The 22,518-nt window shown below is 38.9% G+C and overlaps 1 long non-coding RNA gene across 4 annotated transcripts; it reads right to left on the minus strand.

Annotated features, from left to right (window-relative positions):
- Positions 1-1,398: 1,398 nt before the first annotated feature.
- On the minus strand, positions 1,399-19,387 carry LOC104145693 (uncharacterized). Of its 4 annotated transcripts, none has more exons than XR_011142001.1 (7): positions 16,140-19,387; positions 13,754-13,859; positions 12,858-12,950; positions 9,219-9,300; positions 3,142-3,233; positions 2,610-2,717; positions 1,399-2,286 (listed from the first exon to the last, which is right to left on the minus strand). It is a non-coding gene; the product is annotated as an uncharacterized lncRNA (long non-coding RNA). The 4 variants fall into 4 exon arrangements; XR_011142000.1 differs by having other exon boundaries at positions 1,399-1,753; positions 2,158-2,286; positions 13,754-19,387; XR_011141999.1 differs by having other exon boundaries at positions 13,754-19,387.
- Positions 19,388-22,518: the final 3,131 nt, after the last annotated feature.

The raw sequence follows: 22,518 nt of genomic DNA on the forward strand, positions 1-22,518 counted from the left end.
TTTTTCTGGGATTTTTCACTTTGAGGGTTTTTTTTGGCAAATTCTCCTGCTCTTAACTGGATTTGTCCATCTCTAATCATTATAAATGGAAACTAATTAGGTACTAAATTTTACTAAAACATTTTGCAGATAACTGTCCTTAAAATAATTAACACACATACTGAGCTCATTGCTTCATTCTCTTGAAATTTTTTCTTCATTTTCCTCTCTTTTTGCTTTATCTTTTTTGGATACTTTTGCTTTTCTGTATTCTTTTTCCTTCTTCATTTCTAGCCAACATCTTTTTTTTTCATTATAAAAATTCTTCGGCTATTTTCCTTTGACTATTATTTCAATTTTGTTCTGTACTTGCATTTTCTAGTCTCTTTAAGTTTTTTTTATCCAGACTTTCCTATTCACTCCTCATACTTTTATTTTCTTTTCTTTGATTTTTTTTCTACTGTTAGATGTGCTTCTCCTCAGTTAAGTACGAGTTTGAACTGTCTCTTACCTTCTTCCTAGGGAAGAAAGCTGGGGAGAAGTGACGGCAGAATGCATATTAGGAAGAAAAATATTAGTCACGTTTCAGGCAACCGCTGAAATTTCAATTTTTTTGGCAATGGTTCAAGAGGTTTTTTTTTTTCAGTGTAGTTATTGCAGGCACCGGTAAGACTATGTCAAAAAAAATCATATAGCCTCTGTGACTTCATTAAACTGCACCACTTTCTTTTGAAGAGACTTTCTACAATTCCTCTAATCTTCCCTTTTCAGAATTCTCACAACCAAGGGCACTTAATGAGCAGGTCCGTCTCCTATAAGCCTACGCTCACCTTCTAACCACACCATACTGGCTTTAAATGGCAAACTTATTTCCCAAACTTACACTCGGAGTGGTCTGAAAATGTTTCATTTATATCTTCTTCATAATCTAAAATGTAGAACAGCCTCTAGGTGCTAACTGACTCTATTCACATATTTCAACAGCTCTTTTCTCTGGTCCATGTTCCCATTAAAAAAGAAAAAAATACATCAGTGGCATTTGGTAATAAAATAGTGATAAAGCCTACACGCCAATATCACAGTAGTGTTCTCCATGAGCTGAATTGATGAACTGTTGAAGATAATTTTATTAAAAAGAAAGGTGCATTATAGATAAATTGTACAGCAGTAATTTCTAAAATGCATGATACTTTTTCCAGTGCTGCCACAGCACCTGCTGCTAAGTATAAAGACGATTAGCCACAAACTAACCCAATACAGAATTATTATCAGCATATATTTGCACGATGAAGAACTAATGGGAATTATGCAGATTGCATTTCCTTTCCTGCTGAAGGCAACCAACCTTCACCATCAATAGCAAAATGAAAACAGAACTCAGCTGTGGAAGAACAGCACAGGCATAGATTTTATTTTATTTCCAAATATGTATTGTTGATTATTTCAAGACTTTAAGACATATGTTTCTTTTTCCCATACTTATGCGACAAGTAGTCCAGTATCGTTTTTAAAAGCGTGCAAAATTTCCTGGGCATTTTCATGGCTCTCAGTACTCAATAACTCCATTGCGACATATAGCAACTAGTAAACCCACATCAAAGGAGCTTTGAAGAATGAGACGATGATAGGCAGGTAGTGCAGAGCAGGAGCCCTTGGCTTCAGCAGAGGCATCAGCAGCTCTACGCATCTGCGGCCGGGGCGTTCCCCGGCCGTCCCACCTCGGCTGGACAAGGGTTTCCCAGGGAGCGTGCTTCAATCAGCTTGAAGGCATCACCTTTAAAAATGGATTATTATGAGCGCTGTAAAATTCGGAGGCAGTAATCTATGTCCAGAAACGAAACCAGCACTACTTAGAACGTGGTTCATGGTTTTAAGGCAGCTTCTTCAGGCACAGGGGAAGTGGCTGCAGGATTTAATTTGCTATGCTTTGATTTGCTGTTTCTTTAAACTTTTGCCAAAGGTGATTGGAATGCCAGATGCACTTTTCTTTTTGGTGTACTTTTAATTCCAAACAAATACAAATAATAAATGGTTGGTTTGAGGGTGTTTCTTTTGTTTTTCTTTCTTTTCTTTTTTTTTTTTTTTTGAAAAGCGTATATTAGAAAGAAGGTATTTCCAATCTATCAGACAAACAGCCACAGAGAGGATTTAGTAAATCTTTCTTAAAGAATCACTTACAGAGGGATTGCAAGATGAAGAAACATTTTTATGCACATGAAGAGATGTGTAATCAGTGGTTTTCTTTTGTACTGTAATTGATGCTTCACAAAATACATTTACTTGAGTACCGGTATTTAATGTTTCAGGCTGGAAAAACAAACAGGAACAGAGGAAAAACAAACAGAATGAAATTCTCAGATGATCAGCTTCGTTGCATAGGTCCTCTACGGTTCACTTGAATCAACTAAATACTCAGAATAACTTCTTTCATTCTAAAACACTTCATGCCCAGTAATCTGAAGTTTTACATTCATTGGAGAGGGTAAGTGAGATTGTTTAATTATAGCCTTAATGAAAGCTGACCAGGACTCCTTTAAATGGATTTTTTTGTAAAGTAGAATATTTAAATATAGCAGAGAATAACTTATTTTATTATAGTCAGTGCATCAGTTCATTATGTCCATACGTACACTTTAAATGCCTTAAATACATGGACTGTTCTTCAGCGTAGCCTGAAGTACCCGCGGCTGTAGAACACCACAAATTTCTTTGTACACGCAGAAAATATGGACTGCTTACTGGAAAGGAAATCAAATGTGTATTTGATTAATTGATGTAGTCACATATTAAAAACTTTTGCTTCTTATCCCATTAAAAGTAACACTAATGAGCAATGGCTGTGACCTTCAAGTGGAAAGCCACATGTGCCTCAGCCCCTCAATATTTACCACCCAAATTTAATCTTTATAATGGACACCTTAAAAGGAATCTGATAGAAAATACTAAGAGCTGCTCCAAAACTAAAACACTTAAGGAAGATTTTGATTAATGTCTCGTGATTAATCAATTGATTAATATAGTTTTCAATACAGATGTTAGGACACTGTCTACTTTAATCAACCATCCCGAAAACAGTGAAGACAAATGATCTATTTTTTTGTCGATTGAAGAAAGAAAGCCTATTTTAGCAGTTATGTAAATTATAACATAAACCTTGCTTACCATGCCCAAATTTTCCCTTTTATAAAATTCTTAAACAATGGAACTGTTAATTAGGTAAGTGTCATCCTTTTGGGCAGGAACTTGGTATAAACCTGAAAGAAATCACACATTCTGCCAAATGAGTACACTTTTTAAAGAAATTGTTTTAGAATTACACTATAATCCATATTTAAAGTCCCTATCCCTGACATTTTTTTATTCTGAGACTGTTTCTAATTTGTGATTATGCTTTCTACCATACTAAAACTGAAATCTTTATTCCAGTCAAAAATAATCACTCTGTAATTACTGTGACAAACTGCCCAAGCTGTATCATTGTGGCCATTTCGACTAATGATATTGTATTAGAATGCCTAGCAATAGACTTCAAATGGAAAATATAATTATGTGCATTAGTTTGTCTAAGCATTTATAAGATCACATATCCATCAGTTATCAGGTCTCATAAAAAAAGCCATATATCACTGTCACCGCTAGTTTTGTTATTGGAAATGTGGGCTGTTATGAACTCAGCTTAAGATGCGTGTCTTAAATTTCACTTATTCTGTTGTCCAGTAAATCCATGTAAGCTCAGTCCTATAAAATGAGCAGAATTTTCAGCCAACGGTGCAGGAACAAATAATTTGACAGTCTCACCAAACATGAACTAAATGTTTAAGATACTATTTAAAGCTAAAGGCCTTAATCTTGAAAATACTTAGACTCTCATGTAACTTTATACGCCGGACTACTCTCTGTGCACAAAGTTAAGTGTTTGGATTCATCCTCACTGAACTGAATCTGTATTTTTTTCCTGTTTTGCAAAGGTAAAGCCTGAGCAGCTTCTTAGCAAACTGAGTGTCTCACGCAGCCTCATCCTGTCAAAAGTGAAGTTCTGCAATAGCAGCCGCCCTCGTGCTTTTCCTATATGTGCTTTTCTCTTCTTTGGAAAGTCTCAACTGAATGTTTTACGATTTTATATTAAATGTCACAGGCCACTTCAGGTCCCCCAATATGCAAAAGCTAAAATGGAAGTAAGACAGCATTTTCAGCTGCTAAAACCCCAAAATGAAATAAGGAAAGTCAAAATAAAAGAGGACATTTTTTAGCTCCATCGCGCAACAGAATTAAGTGAAATTTTGAGGGTGGGAAAGGGTCCATTACCCAGGAAAAGGAATAGCCAAAGTCAGTGTTTCACCAGGCACTTTTAAGAAAAGCACACTGCCCTTCTTTGCAGTTATGTGCAATGTGAGTATTCTGACAGTTAAAGAAATATGGTGCAGCAATAAAAACACAGTAGTCAATCCCCCTTGCTAACGTTTGGCTGTTATGAGGCCAAATCACAGTGAGAGCAATGGCACCTGCAGATGCCTGAGTATGGTGTCTGTGAGGGCAGGCTAGAGCCCCTAATAGCTGATGTTATATTCTTGCACAACAGTGCCAAGTTATTACATCAGCTATTATGACATCAGCTATTATTACATAACAATGATGAGTTACTCTCAGAAAATATAACTAATATTCTTCTTCCACTTTTTGGGTCACCAGAGATGCATATCTGTGGCTTCAACGCCACACTTAAATAATATCGCTCGCCGTATTTTGGTGCCAGTATAAATTTAAGCTATCCACACAAGATTGTATATTTGAACTGACAAAGAATAAATTATTTGCATCTGGCATAACTGATGGTCGTGTCAAAGCCCTGGCATATAATTCTTAATCTTACAGATGCCTGTTTACTTGTGCATAAGATAGCTCTGCTGAGAGTCTTCCCAGAACAATTATCAAGTTATTGCTGTGGGCTAGTCCGGAACTTTTTGCGTATAAATGCAGCCGTCCTGGAGCAGTCTGGAAGAGATTTGGAATTAGAGAGCGCTCGTCTGCTTTCTTTCTCGGTGCTCCAAGTAAAATTGGACTGGGAGAGGGTCGGGCAGGCACCGAGCTGCAGGTACGTCTCGCCACTTCCACGCGCTTCCCAGTTCAAGCTTACACAAAAATGAAGAGGGAGGAGAAACGTTACTGCCTCTGCTCCGTGTCTGAAAGGGTGCTGCGATAATCTAGCCTGGGTAATACAATATATTTTTTAAATGAAAACTGTCTTTCAGTGGGCTAGGGTTTCCTTATGGTTGGTTTTAATTAATATTGATTTTACATGTTTAGAAAGAAAATCCACCAATTCAGACTTGGAAAATGTTTAAGATATGTTGTTTTTCTTGGGGAATTTTCATTGATTTTTATTAATCCTCTAGTTTGCAATGGCTGGGTTTTATCTGCTGCTGTGTATTTTATATTAGCATGCTGAAATAATCTATTGTATTTGATATTCAAAAATGTAACAGAAGATAAGTGAACTACAAATCCTCAGGGAACCTTCCTAGGATCTACCTGTCTTATCCCAGTAAAGAGTTGGGGCCTTATTTTGAAAGATCAATAGGCTATGAGATTTCTGCCTCCTTATTAGGGGAATTAATTTTAAAGTGACAATATACATCCTAGAAAATTTGTTTCATATTAAGAAGTCCAGATGTTTTTGGTCTCTCTGTCTGACATTCCCACCATCAGAATAAATTGTATTTACAGACTAATGTAATAGATAAGAGAGATGAATAAATCTCATACAGTTCAGATGATAAAATTAACATGCTGATGATATTTTAATGTTTCCATATAATCAAGGGGGCATGGATCATGCCTTCACCGGTTCCAATGTAATTCTGTTCTTTAATCTTTACTCTAGAAAAAAAAAGGAGCATTTAGATAGGATTATACAGTAAACAGTATGTGCTCCAGTCTTAAAGCAAGTTGTTTATGATATGGTCAAACAGCTTTGCCCAAAGGTATCGCAGCAAAGCAACTGATATACCGGAGACTTGGGGCCAGAACTTGTACTGCTCCAGTCCAAGTGTGCCATTTCCACATTGTAGCTTCTGGTAGAGAAGATCCAGTGATCTGGGGATTAGTACTAACATATCAGAACCGCTCATCATCTCCATGACTGTACACGGAGGACACACAATCATACTTGCCTTGCACACCAGAAATCCAGCTGACTGTAAACCTAAGGCAACCAGAATTTGGCCCAAAATGCATCTGTGGACTTGCCAGAGCAGGGCACAGGTATAAGGTAGCTTGAAATAAAATTGCATTTCATGACCAAAGACAAACTGGAGATAAAGAAATCAAGAGCCAAGGGAGAAAAAGAAAAGGTGGGCAAAGTCTTGAACTAAGAAGTATTCCCATTAGGCAGAAATTATGGGTATTAGGCAGAATTCATCAAGCAGTGTTCTCAGAAGGAGCTGAAGGGAGTCAAACACCCAACCCCCACTACATTTTGATGCTTGTTGGGTATCTAACTGGCATACATGGTTTAGATTCCAAGCTTATTCTTTAATGCCAGAAAGATCAGAGTGTGTCCCCTTCCAGTATCTCCAAAGGAGACGATAGTCAGCTGCAGGACTAAATGGTACTCGGTGAGAGTGATAATGCATAATCTCTCTCTCTCTCTCTCTCTCTCATTCTCTCTCTCTGTGATTTTTTTAAACTACAGAGGAAACTATTGTTGTTAGAGCTAAAAATGGACTCACTCAAGTTTAAATGTCTTTATTTTACTTAATGGGAAAGGAGCAGGTGATCGTGTACTACAGTAAAGATCAGCATCATGAATGTCATGTAGAAGTGAGCAACATTAACTTTGCATGTCGAAACCTCATCTTGCCTTCTTAAGGCATTTATATGCCAAATCCTCATATATGTTTGAATTTAAACAGGAAAAAAATACTGTTGCGCTGTTTGCCATCATTTTTATGAAGAATATTAACACCCCTTTAAAACCGATAATTAGCTGGTGACATTTTGAGGAGTAAAAATACATGGGCAAATAGTTTAAAAATGTGTAATGGAGGCGAAGGTGGAGTCAGTGGAGCTCAGTCACCAACTCCACGCACAACCCCTACACTAGGTGATGCTGACGGGGCAAGAAGCCGGTTCAAACAGCTACAGGTTCCTCTGGAAACTAATCGCAAAGTCTTATCCAGAATCAACACATTCCCCGGGGAACCTGCAGAATATTAGTATGCAAAAAGCACACATGCACTGAGCCTACGATGGTGGTGAAGAAAACTGGATTAGGAGAAAAGAAGCCCATCAGAAAATGTATCTCAGCGACTGAAAGCAAAACTCTTTCCATGGTAATTTCAGCATCATCTCTTTAGCCCTTTTCTCGACACAGCCCCATTAAACTGGAGGAACACAGGGCTGAAAGCCTGCGCAGCCTAGGCCTTTCTGCTGCCAGAAGCTCTTTCGTCTTCGCCAAGAGATACCACCAAAGCAAGCCCATCTGGCAGATTCGGGACACTGGCCTTGCATATGTAAGGAATATCAAATATCAAAGTTTAGCTGTCAAGTTTAGACCTTAGAAAGAGTTTGTTTCTCATAAAATTTATCAGCTTTTTCCCTACAGTCTATAAAGAAGAGGTAATATTGTCCATCTTTACTGAAATACACATACCCCTAGATATAGATCTAGATATAGATTTTTTTTTCTATATATAAAGTCTCTTGTGCTGGGAACCAAAGTACCTAGAGGTCTTTCACTATGACAGGGAAAGCATCTTGAAATCCGTTGCAGAAAAAAACAATGGTCAGCATGTAACAAAAAAAACCCTTTTGTATGTCTACATAACTAAGTTTTTTGCAGAAGGGTGCACTAATAAGAAACATTTGTAGATTGCTGAAGGATGAGAAATTAAATACTTTGTAATATGAAATGAGATAAGCTCTGGGAGGAATACCTTCTTCTGTTATCCTGAACAGACTAAAGTAATATGTTAAAAGCATAAAGGAAAAAAGAATCTGAAGTTTTACAGAAAACACCTTTCTATGTTTTTTTAATTCAACAGCATAAGCACATCAACAATCACAATATATTCCAGTCATCTCACTCCTATGAGATCCCATACACAGCCTCATTTGACACAGCTAAAAATGGTGGTAATATGTAAGGAAGATATTGCAATTAACAGCTGTGTTGAAAACTATTTTAGGAAAATAAAAGAGATTATTCCAACTGACAAATACAGAAACTTTTTATTCCAAAGAAATAGCTCAAAAAATGTACTGTGTATTTAGGAAAAACAAGCTCAGGAGGAAGGGACAGAGAAAGATTTCATAGTGAAATGGTAACGCTGAATGCAAACATTGCAGCTCTGGCCAATACAAGACTCAGAAAAACCTACACAGCAGTTGTTGCAAATTATTCCAAAACGTGATTTCAAGATCAGGGAAAACAGCAGACTGAAAGTGAGGGGGCAGCGGAAACCAGAAAGACGACGTATAGGTTTTGAATTAGCCTTATATTCTACAAATTCTTTAAAAAATGCTGCAGTGGACAACAATATGTTTGCTCTTTGAACCTCTCTTTTAGCATTTGCTGACCTTCCATTTCTTGACCGGAGTTGGCCAACATCTGTGTGAAGGCAGGTTTCTTGTCCGCAGCATGTCTGGGCCAGATACACTCTGCTACGCCCACGTGCGCAAGGTGCTGCGGAAACAGAAACTCAGCCTTTGGCTCATAAGTCACCTCTTCCCAAGTGATCTAAAAGCACTAAACTCTGACAGCAGGACAGCACATTTTAGACACTACAGAACCACTCCGAGCTGTCAGCATGTTTTCAACAGATTGATGACTTTGAAGACCTCCAGTGTAGAGGGTAATGTTAAGGATCTGCAGTTACTCAGCTAAAGTTGAGATGAGGGATGCCTTCCTTCCAGTCGTGGTTATTGAATTTGAAAACCCTCATAGGTTTTGCTGTCAGAGTTGTTGCTTAAACCAGACTATTACAGGAATGAGTTAAAAAGGAATGACTGGAAAAATTTCAAAGGAAAGTGAAGATGTATCTTTATCTTTTGCAGGTTAGCACAGTGGCAAAAAAAATACATAATAGTAAAAAGCAACCATTGTGCTAAATTCTTGTCCTTAGAATAGCTCTGTTAAAGGCAAAAATTCCTGAATGTAGAAGTACATACAATACCAAGGTATGTTATAGTACGAAATTTACCATAAGCGGAGGCTTGCTGCGACCAGAAATGCTACTTACATGTTGTGTTTCACTGATTGTATTCCATTTCGCAATGAGCAGCTTTCAGTACCAGACAAAAATATTCCAGATAGAAGGTCGACTGTAAATAAATACCAAGTCAAGACAACATTAGAAACCACAGCAGTAAAAAATACTTAAAGAATGCATAACCCATTATATTTGAAAGCAAAATATAAACAATAAATATAATTCCATCACTGTAAGTCCTTTTCATGGTCTGCATAAATCCATTTATATTAGACAAATAAGGTATTATACAAACCATCTGCCTTTCCAATAACTCACATTTCTTCGCTTACTAATCTAAAACTCCATGAACTAATCACTCTGCAAACTTGGCCTCCGTTGTTCAAGGTATGGTCGTGTGATCAGCACTCTGTGTAACGTCTGCTAGAGTTTAATGAGTAGAAAATGGCAACAATTTGAATTGGAACATATGATAAATACTGGAATAGCTAACAAATTTAATGCGTAAGTGGTGAAGCTGGCCATATGTGTGGAAGTTTGGGAGAAACGTAATCCTAGGAAATAATATAATACTGAAAATGTATATCTTTCTAGAGAGTAGCTTTATTGTAATAGAAAACTACCTATTCATAAAACATAACTAACAAGTACCTCTTTATTAAGTATAAGGCAGGTAGCAGTAGCATGACTGAAACGGAAAGCTTTACACTAGGAGGCATAGTTTGAATTTTTCTTCTTTTGTTAAACTTTCACCTGTGACCTAAAATTGAGGGTGATTACATCATTCTGACATTGCCTACTGGGAGGTCCAGGGGTAAAGCAAGACTGCAGATCTTTTGAGAAGCGTCTGCATTTCTCCTCCAGCAATATCTCCCTTCATGAATGACAGCTGCCGCTCTTTCCTTCCAACCTCATGCTGATATTTACTTCCTCACTCCTAATCAGGCTTCCAGTATCTTTTATGAAATCACCAGCAAGATTTTGGGTGGTTCCAGCCGGGGCAGTGATTTTTGGCTAAATGGGCTCATGAATTCATGCTATACATAGCTCTGCCTTTCTTCTCTGCCTCGCAGTCCTGCCTGGAGAAGAGCCCATCTCTGCTTAAAACCTGGTAGTCACGTCCTCTCTTGGGACAGAGCTGACATGGTCCAAACCCCTCGAGTGAAAGGGTAAACTGAGTCCTCCACTCCCAAGTGAGTGCCTGCCCCTCATTGACTTGAGCCGCTTTGCAGACCACACTTGAAGTTCACTGGCAAAGTCTACCTAGGTCAGGAACTGTGCTTTCGTTTACAAGCTGGCTTCCCAAAATTAACACTTGCGCGCTACTCATGGTTCCCTGAGTGACTAAAATGATTTTTTCTTCTATTCTACAACACATCTGTATCTTAGCAAGAAGCAAAGCACACATTTTCCTTCTTCAGCCCATTTTTTTCACACATACTTTGCACTAATCTTCATAAGACAATGTAATGTTTAATGAATCAATCAATGTAAAGTCTCTAGGCAGGAGGGTTCGAAACTTAGTGCCATAAGTGGGCATTTAATTTTGATTTACCGAGGTAGTTATTGCTTATTAATCGGATAACATTATTAAAGTTGAGTACGTGTATGTCAGTTATACATTAATTAGTTAGCATAGTAAGAGACCCTAAATACCACTAAAAGCTGCTTACACATTCCTTGAATAAATTTAATTATGAGGAAAGACGTTCAGGAACACATTCTCCGATATGGGTAAATATTCAAATGAAGAACACATTGTTCTGGTAATGTCTTCAGACAAAAATCAGTTTTTGGAATTCACACAAATAACAGATATATGATAAAGCTGTACGTGGGACAAATGTCAAACAAGTACTTTGTCAGCAAATTCATCAGGTATGAACAGGAGATTCGGAAATTAGCTCTTTTCAGAATTATGCATACGGTATGGCTGTGATTTAAGGTTGATTTAGTTTTAAAGCAGCCTCTTCTATTTCTATATATTTTAACTTTCTGTTAAAGTGCTTCTGTGAAATATTCATTGGACGCAGCTCAAGGATCAAAAACCCAACATTTTCAGCTCTTAACTTACTGTTTATTGTAGCTAGCCACCCCATTTGCTAATAAGCACACATTTGTGCAGCGCAGGAGCAGTCTGAGGCTTAGGAAACTAGTCCCACTGGCAGCAGTTCACCTGATCGGTGTAGCCAGGTTTGCTTGTATCGCCTTGCCCACCAGTCTGCCTTTGGTTTATGGTCCCTCTCCAACATGGCTTGAAACGAACTCTCTTAATTTGGTAGTAATTTTGCAAAGGCCATTTTGGAAATTTGATTTATGAAAGAATATTATTCCTTTGAAGGTAAACACATATTTTCACTTAGACACCTGTGACTTGGGTCCAAAAATAAAAGAGTTAAAAAATAAATCATGCTGCTGTTGAGGCGCTCATTTATTTAGTGTAAAAGACTTTTCACATTCAGTTTTCTCTGCACACAGTATCTATAATATTTAAAATAAACACAGAAAGATCTACACACTGTGGAGTCCTGCTATTTTGGTGATTAAATTGCATGACATCTCTAGGAACAGGATTTGTATGGAGAAGTCTCCTCTCCCTAATGGCTTAAAGGTTGTAAACATGTTGAAGTGTTAAAGCAAGGCAAGAAACAAAGTTGTGTTTAAATTGTTCTCTGCAGCTGAATACTAATCCCAAGGACTAATTTCAATGATTTTCCTGGTGCTCCCTTAATGCCATCAGGTAACGAATATGTAAAACAGCAGAAATCCTGCCCAGTCAGATGTCTTTCGACATCTCATCATAGGCCAGTCTGTCATTCAGCGTGCAAGTCAGCTCCTTTCAATGCACACACGTCCCGGAGAATGTAAAAACAAGTAATAGTCTGTGTCATATGGTGACAAATACAGTTCAAAGTACCATTATCGCTTGTTCTCATGGTGATAATTAATCCCATCATCATTATCATAATGAGAACCCATGTTCAGAAAATGCTGATTGAAAAACTCCAATATAAAAAATACAAGTCATTCACTGCCCTATCAACCTAGCTGATTCTTACATTTGCTGTTGATTAGCACACAGTCTTCCAAATAATTTTTATACCCCAATCCAAACTTTTCTAGTGTTCTTATGTTTCACTTCATGATTTTTTAAAATGTTCCACTCTAGCATGAAGTGCTAGGATTACACTTTTATTCATTAATTTATGATGGATCGCTAATCAGAATCTTTTCCTGATTTTTGCTCCCCTCCCAGTGATGTGGTGACAGAAGAGAAAAAGAAAGAAAGAAAGAAAAAGAAAGAAAGAAAAAGAAAGAAAGAAAAAGAAAGAAAGAAAAAGAAAGGAGAGAGGGAGAGAGCAAGGAAGGAAGGGAAAGTTAGTTAAACAAATAAGCTGCAGTCTATGAACTGTCATAATTATAAAAAAGACATGGTTTTAGGAAATGAGCGGGTGTAACGCCACGGAGTAGCCCCTTTATTCCAACCCTGCCCCTTCCCACCAGGTAGGAGAACCTCAGAGTCTGCCTCTGGCTGTTGAGTTTCCCTCAAATACAAGAAATTTGGGAAACAGTCAATATTTAATGCCTAAAATTTACCGCCTCTTCCACCCTCTTATGTGCCATGACTGGAGTCAGACACGAAGGAATATGCTGGGGTGGGACACGCACCAGGAAGATTTGAGATAGAGCTGCCAGGCGCGTGTCAGTGCCGAGACACCTCCGCCATCTCCATCAGTCCTCCAGGCTCATTCATTCAGAGGGCTGCAAAGGCAATTAAAAACACTTCAGGTTTTGAGCTCTTTACTGCAGTTTAGGAGTGCAAGAAGGACGCGCAATCCAACTTTTCATACGTCTTTCTGTATCAACAGTCTGAAACTAATAGATAATCTAAGCCTGTCACACGTAGGCTACTCTTCAATGAGGCTGATTAGGCAAATCTAAACCACATTAGATAAGCGTTACATATTTATCTGTAATGCCTCAAATTTTTCTCTCACTTTAAGACCACAGTTAGACATCATAAACATAAACGACGTATCTGTGAAATCACAGGACATTATATGCCACTGGGAATATGGTCCTATTTATATTAGGTCATAAACAAACACACACACACACACACACAAATCTACATAATACTATACAATGCATTTTTTTCAAATCATATAGATCAAGAATGTTTCTGAAATATATGCTGCATATACGGGTTATATTTACATTGGTTGAAATTATGGGGTTTTCACTATAAAAGAAGGTAGATCAGTTGATCAGCATGGCTTCCTGGAGCATTTGCTTTTATCTGAACATATGAACACATCTGCAGCATGGCTATATAGATATACACAATCACTATGTGGCAAATTAAAAAGGGGCTCCTAATAAGCTTAAGTCTTTATAAATCATATAATAAACATCTGAATGAGAAAATTTAATAAAGATATGTTTCCACAACAACTTTATCCCCTTCCGTTAAATCCATATCCCCCTAGGACTTGTTCTAATATTCTAAATCCCTAAGTACACATCATTTATTAAATGAAAAAAAAAAAAAAGCACCAACTCACCCTGCCAGGACATATTTCTTCCTCTCCCTTTCAGGTCTGGCATTTTCTCTCATGTTGCCAGAACTCAGCCTCCAGGCTGTGATGATTCTGGGTGGAAAATGGTCTCCTGCTCCACGAAAAGTTGTATAGTTTTAAAAATGTTTATAGTGTGCATCAACATGAAACCAAGAGCCTGTAAAGCTGTTGGGAGTTGTGTATACGTGTGAAAACAAGCAAAAACAGACCCAGTCAAACAACAGAAAAGGAAAGTAAGGAAGAGGACAGAGGAATCAATCGGTGAGCGAGCTGGTTACACGGCGTACCAAAGACCTTCCTAGGAGTTGGCACTACGTTTCTTTGAGGCCAGCAGCTGAGGCTTCTGTTTCCTGTAGCCTACATAAATGTCTCACGCGCTGAATTTCCAGCCAAACAGGACTGAGTGAGAGTTTTCCTTTGGCGTGACCAGGAATACCAGTCTAAAACCAACAAGCTTTTCCCATAGTAACTGATGCACGCATTGCAAAAAGAAGTTTCTTTTTCTACAAAATACCATTATCTGAGCAAGAATAGTTTTGTTTGCAACAAGCTCTCGCTTTCCTAGAAAGAAATCTTTTCTTAGCTTACAGCTTTCTAGTTCATGGCCTTAAATGTTCCTTCAGAAAGAAAATGAATGTTTCTGTAATTCAGAGAACACACTGGGATTTAGACCATCTTCTTCACAGCACTCCAATGTGACTTTGGACAAATCACTTTTAATCCCTCTTGGCCTAGGTGTCAGAACTGATTTTATTTAACAGTTTTGATAATTACTTTGACACAGAATGCTCGTATACCAATTACATTTTTTTCATGACACGAATTTGGAAGACAGCACCAACCCAAAGGAGTATCAGAATACAGGTAAAATTATATGATCTGGGGACCACAGTGAGAGAAGTAGGATAAAATTTAGTAATACAAACTTTAGTAACAGAAGGGTCACCATTTCAAAACTAATCATCAGTATTTCTGCAGACAGCTGGAACTTCCTGCTTGGAAATAGCAGAGGAAGGCCAAGATTTCCCAAAATGCTGACTGTGGTGCACCCATGAACACAAAAGCAAATGGAGCATCTCAGGATAGAGAACGGCCAAGTCTTCCCATTAGCATTAGGAAAATATTCATACTGTTGTGCAAGCCTGTGTTAAAACCATGCCTGGATCATCTGGTGCTTCAATTTGTTCACATACGGGAAGAGAATTGATCAAAATATGGAGGAGGATCAGAGAAGGCCTACAGAGATAGGCAGGCTAAAGGTGAACCTTTCTTAAGCAAGGGGAATGAAACAAAGTACTTTATTTAGCCCAGCAAAATGAATGAAGGTTAAAACTATTCTAAATCACTAGACAATATTGGTGCAAATATGAATAGGCCTACACTAACTATAGACAAATTCTATTAGAAGAATATGTCTAAATGACATCTTTAGACAGGAGAGAGGTTCTCCCATAGTACTAATGGAGGCAAACAAACGACCTGACTTTAAATTAGTTTGGTCACTGTATGTACCCAGTTCCATCATACAGTTGCCTGGAAAAGGAGGGGACTGAATCTGTGACAGCCCCTGCTGCCACTTCAAATATGTTGACTATTTCTAGTTCATTGAACGATACTGGAGCCGAGCACCTAACATCCTTAGAGTCATTTGAAAATCCCCAGTCAGAAAGAAAAGATGTGAGTGAAGGAGTTCAGTGTATTGGTTTCATTGGCTCTTGTTCGAATTGAACCTGTCACCCTGGGGAGACATCTATATTCCATACATATGCTCATAAAGCTTTTACATATATCACCTCTCTATAGATACAGCATAGCTATTATACATGTGCACCCCTAAACTGGACCGATATGCACATACTCACTACACAAAAATGGACTTCGAATTAAAGTGTAAATCCATGTTTGAGGTTCATAATGTTAATATCACATTAAACAATAAACACGTGTGCAAAAGACCATGTTTTTCTATTTCCATTCATTCTAAATGCAAGTTAAAGTGTCCATCCATTTTGCTACCCAGGCAGACAGCACAGAAAAACTGTGATGTTAAACTAATTTTTCTAATACTGAAACCTTCCATCTTTTGCAACTAACTCATCTGATTTCCATGATCATAAAGAACTGTATAATATTAAATTATAACAACAGCAATCAAAGGCATGGGGAGCAAGAGGATTCTCAATTGCAGCCCATGCATCACTCAATATCACCACAGAAGAAGAGATTGAAAAGCACATCAATTCACATAACTTCCTCCCAGTGCCCATTGTCTTTTTCAGTTCCTAATGATGCTGAAGTGTCTCCATGATTAAAATTTAAAGGCTTCCCAGTAACCAAGTAATTTGCCCAAAACTCCTTATCTAGCACTCACCATGAAGACTCTGATTTTAATATACCATTAATCAAGCTCCAGCCAAGTTTACTACTGATACTTTCAATTACAGAGGAACTAACTTCATTCTTCTCAGTGTGTCAGTGAGAGACCACTTCCTTGATTAGCCATACACCCTAAAAACAGATGGATAACAGAGTTGGGTTTGATGCGCTGTACCGAAAGAACTATTTGTTGTGAATTACAGATCAGTAAACAGAATGGGATCTCTCTGTTGCAGGACACACTTAAGCCAAATTTGGAGCCATATATATCATACAACAATAAAAACATTAACCGATATCAGTTTTTACAGTGTACTAAGAATATGTGATTTGATTACATGTAAATTAATGCAATGGGGAATCTAACAGGCAAGTCCTAAATATCAGCATACTCTACAACACAAACATTTACACAAACGTGCCTGATGCGTGCTTAATTTAAGCGTATGAATAGATCCACACACTTCAATAGGACATCTCATGCTCTAAGTGATGCACGTGCATAAGTGATTGCAGGATCAGTTATCAGAAAATGATCCCCAGTACAATTTATAAGAATTCCAACAGATTGCAAATAGCTATGATTTGTCACACAACATCTGGTCTCTTCTCTCTGCAATCAAATGGACAAATGGAAATAACAATACAGACTGTGAAATCGCAGCTTGTAAAAAACAATTAGAGAGGAAGGGACCCATACCTTACTCCACCGCAGTGATGGAATTCACCCAGGACTGTCGGGCTCAGCTAACAGAGACTCATCATTTGTTTGAGCTCGACTTTGATTTCCACCAAACAACAATTTAATTCTAGCGCGATCAGCCTAGCTATGGTGAACACTTCAGGAAAGCCTTAGGCTAACCAGGATGGCAAGTGCCCAAGGAAACCCATCAAGATTTACCTGCCGTGCGAGACAGACGAGCTGGGTGGCAGCAGTGACAGCCTGACTGTCCACGCAGGTCACTGTGCGCCACCCTCTCGTCAAGGCAGAGGAGACAGAGAAGTGTTTAGACAAAATTGTTAAGTTTTACTTAAATACATTTGTAACTTTATTCTAATGCAATTAGTCCTGAATGCAATGCAAATCGTATTCCCAGACCACTAGGTAGTGACTTTTTTTCCTCAGCAGGAAAGCCTCATAGCCCTTCCCATCATTTTGTAAAATTGCAATAACTCTCTCAACAGTGAAATCTAAGGCAATTATGAACTCAGCTGTGATGTCACGGCCATATTGTAAAATCTCCCTAAGAGGTTACATTTAGGAATATCCAGCATAAGGTTCATGTCTGTGCAATGCAATTTAAAGAAAAATAATATGCATAAACTGTGAGAAAATTGCGAATGTATCTTCTACGTAAACAGCAGATAAGAGATTTTCACTCACAGCATTACTCAAAGTCTCTGAATGGCACTGTTCACTGGTGATCTTGATAATTTGGCTTATCCGACTAAAATATGTCTGATATTTGAGAAAACAGCAAAGATGCAATTCCTTGAAACCTCTGAGTTTGCCATCATTCAAGCCGAGCCGCAGCATATGAATAGTCATTCTCTGCAACAGTCACCCAGACGTTTATCTCACGAGCACGCTGTGTGTTACCCAAAGGCAAAACCCAGCACCTCCAGAGATCGAGGCTGCAGCGTGTACGTGGAAGCCTGTTTTTTTCAGAGGAGGGACGTTAGGGTAAGATAACAGACTTCCTTTAGGACGGTGACCAAAGAAACCAAGGATCTGTTTTTTTTCAGTCCATAAGCAAATGTGTTCTTGTGCAAAGCCTGACCTAACCCTCCCGAAAGAAGTCCAGCACAACCTCACAAACAACGAGGGCGAGACAATTTTTAGTCAAGAATCTTTACTTTTTGGTATTCACCCAAAACAAACTTCCTAAATTTCTCCAGTTTACACTTCTTTTATATGTTTTTCTCCAACAGTCATCAATAGCCTAGTTGGAATAGACGAGCTATGGAAAAAAAATTTTTACGGAAGTCGTTCTTTATCCCCAACACAGTAATACCTTTTTGTAAGATTTACAATGTTAACCAATTCTTTTCTGTCAACTAGCAATTTTTTGGCAGATCCCTTTTGCATGATTCATGAAGGACCAGTAAAAGGCTAATTGTTCAAATTAATTTGCGTAAATGACTAAGCAAGAGATAACAAAATTACATCTGCACTTGTTTGGCAAAGATTCAATAGCAGCGGCCCTGTACTGCCAGCTGCTTCCAGACAACACTCTTGCAGAAATTAAAAGCTACAAATATTAATTAATACACTTTTTTGGTACGTTAATTTGCACTGAAAGGTTCCGGAGTACAAAACTGCTGAGAAGATGAACCATGATAATTAGAATTAATGGGATGGATGCATGTTTTTTGCAGCTGAAGTTTTAAAAACCCATGAATGGAACTGGGAACTTGGAACTGACATTCTCATAAATCTCTATGATAATGCCGCTATTAGTATTAGAAGGATTAAGTACTGTGGCTCCAGTGTTATCCATCACATGACACATTGTATCCCATCTGTCACTGCAGCAGCTAAGACATGATAGCTGTCCTTGAGGAAGCTGTATGAAAAGCTTTGGGAATTCAAGGAATTGTGGTGCTGAGTGTCGGCCTGCAAAATGAATAGCTCAAACCTCTGACTCGCCAACAGAAATAATGGCCAGCGCTCTGTACTTGTCAGCTTAGTGCTTTAACAAATACTCCAACTACGGTGTCTGTATTTAAGTTAAGTTAAGCAGTCTGAATTATAGATAAATCAGGCAGGGGAAAAAAGAACAGTCAAATGTCATAGGTTTTATCTTTAATTCATTTCTGTCTTTGCAGGTTGGATCTCTCTGGCACCATTTTTACTGATGTTCCCCCTATTAATTTTGCATATTTTAGGGCAGTGAACACCACTCTAGCACTACTCAGCAAGTTGAAATAACACTGAAGTTTTACAAGAAATTGCTAATGAGACCATCTACTTACTTCACAAGGTTATCTGCACATTATCATGATGCAAATCCACTTGTACATGGAAATGCTATTACAAGAAAATGAAATTTTAGATGCATTCCATCTTTAAATTTTGCCTGTCAAATTAACTTTAAATTTTGTCTTAGAGCTTTCCAGACATTTGAAAAATCATTATATTTTTGCATTATACAAATGCTTTTCATGGACACAGATGCAGTGAGACTATGCTACCTATTTTGCTAACTAATTTTTCAATGCTAAAAAAATCATAGAAAAGCGAACTCGCCAGCCTTCAGAAGCAAGAAATCCTTACACAGTATTTTGACTCGTATTATTAATAATACCTATGTACACATGCAAAGTCATCATGCGAAAAGCTGCCGCAGAAGGCATGTCTAAGCAAGAGGAGCCAAAGCAGAGGCAGCAGAGATCATCTTGGGAAGGAGTTGCTTCCCAGCACTGTTCCCGAAAAAGCCGGAGCCGGGTGCCTGGCTGGCCAATGCAGGCAAAGCCCCCCAAAAAACTAGTCTGCACAGACGAACGTGGGTGACAGAGCGGGCTCCCGGGCACCATCCAGAACATATTGCACTTAGGCAGTTTGGCAGGAAAAAAAAAAAATTAAAATTATGCTTACACAGTTTCTCAGGCTCCCAAAACTTTAATAGTTTTTCCATCAAGGCTGACTATGACACACTTTTAATCCCCTTTACAAGACAATCACCACTGAATTCAATCCACTCAGCTAAAGATTTTGCAGTATAGAGAATTACAATCTTTTTTTTTTCCTAATAAAGTCTCTAGTAAAGTAAAGCCTGCTTATACTCCGTTTTACCCATCTGTATGAGCTAAAAAAATAAAACAAAAAGTCCCATCTCTGATGACACCATCGAACAAAATAAAAAATTCTTCCTGACCCTGATCCTCAGCATCTGGGCTGTTAATACCGCGCTGTCGCACTGCTCCCAACCTCACACCCCGCAAAGGCAACGCAAACCGCCCCGTCGCTGGGCACGGGACCAAGGAGCGAGCCCAGCGGCCAAGCGCGGGGCCTGACTGCTCCTTTCCAGCTCCCCAAACACAACCTCTTCTGCCTCCCAGACAGCACGAGAGCCTGAAAAATCACAATACACAGTCTTTTAAAGCTCACCTGCATAATAACAATACAGAAAGACCCATGCTAACCTATTAATTAAAGCCCACGATAGGATATGTGGCTACTTTTTCTTCGCACATGGTGCAAGGTTTACAGTCCGCAGTACTCATCGTTGGGAGGGTAGCAACCAAGCCTCAAAAATGAGAATTTTCTCCCTCCCTCTGCACCATGAGGAAGAAAGTGCATACCCTGACACAGCACCAGAGAGGCAAAACTGCTCTGTTGGCATACAGCTGCCACACAGAATAAACTGCTCAAAGAGGTTTCGAATCAAGTCGTATCAGTGATTAAAGAGAAAACTGAATAAGCTGGTGAACCGCAACACAAGAGGTGACACAGAACAAAACAGGAATGTGGATAAAACAACACAAAACAAAACCAGCTCCCAATCACAGCCATTGGTTAAATACGGATGAAAATACAGAATAATATTATTTCAAAACCACGAACGTTTTGCCTTTCCATTGCAATGTCCTCCTAGAAAACCCAAAGCACTCTATAGGCACGTTATAGATGTTTGTGGGTTACCGTCTGCAAAATCGCAGCGAGTTAACCTCCAGCGCTAGAGTTTTACAGACTGGGAAATGAAGCAACTTGTCCGAATCCCAGAAGGAGCCAGCAACGAAGGGGACCGGAGGTGGCTGGGCTCCAGCCCAGGAGCCGCGGCCCACGGCCGGCTGGGCAGACAGACGGACGGACAGAAAGCGTCCACAGCTTGCGCTCACCTGAAACGTATGGAGGAAGGACCCCAGCCTAATTTTTTATTCATATCAGAGCGGATATAAATGGAGAGACTGCAAAAGGCCACCCCGAGCAGTAAGTAGCTCGATGCCAAGGGAATTTGTCTGAAATACGCTTATCGCCTCTGCACCATCTCATTAAAGCTGAGGATAATTGTGGTGGCTATTTGATGTGGGCTATTCATGTGGATTTCTCCTGGCTTTAATCAGCAATTCCTTCCTGGACCTGAAGAAACTTTAGAAAACAGGCACATGTTTCTGGCAAAAGTTTTGGCTTTTTTTTTATGGTGCTGTCTTTTCTGACATGCAACTGCTTCATTAAAAAAAAAATGCCATTTCTAATGCTGAGGTTCATACTGAGAGCAACTTGAAGATGAGGAGCTCAATTATTAATTAAATGAACTTCCTTTAGGCTGTAATAATAGACCAGCACTACTAAAAAGAGTACTTAAGATTTGTATTTATGGGCTTTACTGAAACCATTTTCCTTCCCTTGGGACAGTCCTTTCCTCTTCCATCCCTTCAGTATTAAATCCTGCTGTAGAGCTTCAAACTTGTCACTATCAGTCGTAGTCCGCTTGATGCAGAAACTGGAAGCTTATTACAGTGTCACGGAATGGTACTCATCTGTGCATTTGCTAGAGCAAAAAGAAAAGCAGTGTTGGTTTTAAATGCAAGACTTTGCAATTCAAATAGTTCCTTTCTTACAAAAGCTTCCTCTACCTCAAACTCATCAGGAAGTACCAGGAAATATTAAGCATTTCTAGAGACCTAATGTCAGTATGAAGCTGTCATCCGGAACTAGGGGAATTTGTGCCACAGGGCAGGTACGAAATAGGCTACGGTGGTCAGTGAAAATAACGTACCTAAATGTGCTCGCTCAAATCCAGTGCCCGCAGACAGTGTACGGGTGGGTGAACTGATTTTGCGGAAGCAGCTGATGGCCAATGGGTCTCCTCTTTTCAGTATCCATCCAAAGGCACTAAGAATAGGAACAGCTTCTGAAAATGCAAAAACAGATCTAAAAAATAAGCATATTGTGCACAACGTGGGTCTGTCAAAATTTGCTAACGGTTATTATAAATAGCTTAATTAGAAGAAAAATATTCTCAATACATTACACTGAAAGAGCAGAATCATGTCTGCCCTGTTTGGCCATCTGTGACGAAGAGATTTACTGGGTGTCGGCTCTTGTCTCCCCAGCACTGAAAGCAACCGAGTAACTCCTGAAAAACTCCTGGATTTTGGATCTTGGCAGTAGCAGCCCCCAACTCTTGCAGCCTGGCAAGAAACACCCACCTATTTCTCAGCTCCCCCAGCTGGCCTCATCTGAGATACCCTGCAACAAGCTGCGGGATTGTTCAGTTGTGGGAACACACGTGCTTTGAAGCGCTCAAAATCCTTGGAATCCACCTTTAGTGCTACAGCGAACTTCAACGTGAAAAGAAGGTGTGTTCCAGCCAAGTAAAGAGTGAAATTCTTGATAGCAAGCAATAGATTTGTCACACAGGTGAGAA

This window comes from Struthio camelus, chromosome 6 (assembly GCF_040807025.1).
Source record: "Struthio camelus isolate bStrCam1 chromosome 6, bStrCam1.hap1, whole genome shotgun sequence".
Taxonomy (NCBI): Eukaryota; Metazoa; Chordata; class Aves; order Struthioniformes; family Struthionidae; genus Struthio; species Struthio camelus.